Raw genomic sequence first — 765 nt, 5'->3', positions numbered from 1 at the left:
TCATAAATACTCATTCCATAAATATAATAAAAAAACTAAAATAATAATAATAAATTAAATATAATAAAATTTCAGGATAGTTATGGTAATGTAGTAAAGAGTGATTATTTACATTTAATAAAATAAATTATTTATTTTAAATTTTATATATAGTGATAAAGAATCTAATAGGAGTGGTGTGAGTGTTATCAATTTTTTTTTTAACAAATAAAAAATTAAAAGAGAATCTCTTATTGCTATTTTTATAAAAAAAAATCCTAAATTTAAAAACATTAAGGTATAACTTTTAGTAGTTATTTTATTTTTCATTTTAAGAATAATATTATACTTTTTCATGGACCACAATATTCTGAGTAGGGTTTAAATTGGAGAAAAATTTTAAAATAACGCTAGAAGGAGGGCTTGAACCTCCGACCTTGTGGTTAACAGCCACACGCTCTAACCAACTGAGCTATTCCAGCATATATTTTTTGAGATTATTTTAAATATAGTTATCATTTTATGAAACGCAAATTCTTTTTTTTGACTTAATAATTTGGAGTTTCTTTCCCTTCAGTTTTTTTTGTTCTTTTCATCTACATAAAGTCACCCTAATACCTGTTTTTATACCTACATAATGATTAAGAAGAGTAGTACCAATTTGTAATCAATTTGATACTAAATCTACTGAATCAACAAAATGATAAAAAATCAATAATTATAAAGGTTAGGTTGAATTGAATAGTGCATGGAAAGCTATTATTATAGAGTAAGGGTTCGAATCTT

General features: G+C 23.5%; 1 non-coding gene across 1 annotated transcript; it reads right to left on the bottom strand.

The window, feature by feature from the left end:
• Positions 1-387: 387 nt before the first annotated feature.
• On the bottom strand, positions 388-461 carry TRNAN-GUU. Its single transcript has one exon. It is a non-coding gene; the product is annotated as a tRNA-Asn (tRNA).
• Positions 462-765: the final 304 nt, after the last annotated feature.

Source organism: Zingiber officinale, chromosome 3B (assembly GCF_018446385.1).
Source record: "Zingiber officinale cultivar Zhangliang chromosome 3B, Zo_v1.1, whole genome shotgun sequence".
Lineage (NCBI taxonomy): Eukaryota > Viridiplantae > Streptophyta > Magnoliopsida > Zingiberales > Zingiberaceae > Zingiber > Zingiber officinale.
This window is presented reverse-complemented; position numbering and strand designations above follow the sequence as displayed.